Below are 1,345 nucleotides of genomic sequence, written 5' to 3' on the forward strand. Positions count from 1 at the left end.
GACACAGAATCCGAAACAGGCTCCAGGCTCTGAGCTGTCAGCACAGAGCCCGATGTGGGGCTTGAACTCACGGACCGCGAGATCATGGCCTGAGCTGAAGTCGGACGCTTAACCGACTGAGCCGCCCAGGCGCCCCGTGGAGCGGGCATTTTTAAAAGTGGGCTGTTTTTAAAATTGCTGGGCCAAGAAGAAGTTTGCTATTTTTGCTAACATTTTCCGGCAGCTCGTGAGAACCTGAAAACAAATATTGTTCTTTCTTCAGATGTTTACTGGCCTAGCGTGCTGATTTGCATTTTTGTTATCCGTTGTGGCCTTGATTCTATCTCCTGAGAAAAGTAAATGTTTATAAACCATGCACCTGCGTTTTGTTACTTATTTCAGAAATGCCTTCATCTCAGCCTCGCCTTTCACCTGTAATGAGTTTTGTGTTTCATTTTGATTTGATTTTCTTTCCAGTCTGCTATACCAATAGACAAAACCTGAGATATTACATTTAGGATCCCTTTGCTGGAAAGGCAGACTAAACCTTTTGTTTATGCTACAGCCCCTGGAGGTCCCCTGGGGACAATGTCGCTATTTCCATTCTCATGATTGTTGTGTGAAAATGGTCTCTTGTTATTACTAAATCTTCCGAGCTTACTGGTTCTGGGGAGGAAGGAAAAGGTGTAAATATTCGAGCCTCCCCTGCACAGAGGAACCCAAAAGTGTCACATCAGTCCAATACATCCATGAGTCAGTCCATTTGCATAGAGAATAAGGTCATGGGAAATAAAGCTTTCAGTAATGTCAAATTTGAATATAAAAATGCTACCCTGAGTTTAAAATATGTATACAAAACCGGAGTTCACTCATGTATAACCTCAAACATTGCTCCGAATGGCAATAATGCCGGTATGAAGTTTCAGAACCAGAAGTTCTATTTTGATCCCCTCGTTATATATGTGAAGAAATGGAGGCCTAGACAGGCTGGCTGCCTGTCAATGTTCAGACAGCGAGCCACTGGCAAAGTCAATAAAGAAATACAGGCCTTGGGATCTGAATGCTAGCTTTCTCCAAACACAGTTGCTTTTTAGTGGTTATTAATTATTCAGGGTAGAGGTTACCCAGGGCTTACTGCTTTCCCTCCTTGGTCCTGCCTCTGTTTTAAAACGTTTTCTAATTGCATCTGATAGGGCGGGGAGGTAGACCCTCAGTCAGTCAATTTTGCGCTCTTTAATAGATTGGGTAAAGATTTAATGGGAAGGAGTTATTTAAAAGATAAAAATAAGCTCTTTACAAGATTCTGTGATTTGTATCTATGTGATTATATCTATTTTGATCTATTTCCTCTTGTTAATTAAAAATA

The sequence above is a fragment of the Panthera tigris genome, chromosome F2 (assembly GCF_018350195.1).
Source record: "Panthera tigris isolate Pti1 chromosome F2, P.tigris_Pti1_mat1.1, whole genome shotgun sequence".
In the NCBI taxonomy this organism is placed as follows: domain Eukaryota; kingdom Metazoa; phylum Chordata; class Mammalia; order Carnivora; family Felidae; genus Panthera; species Panthera tigris.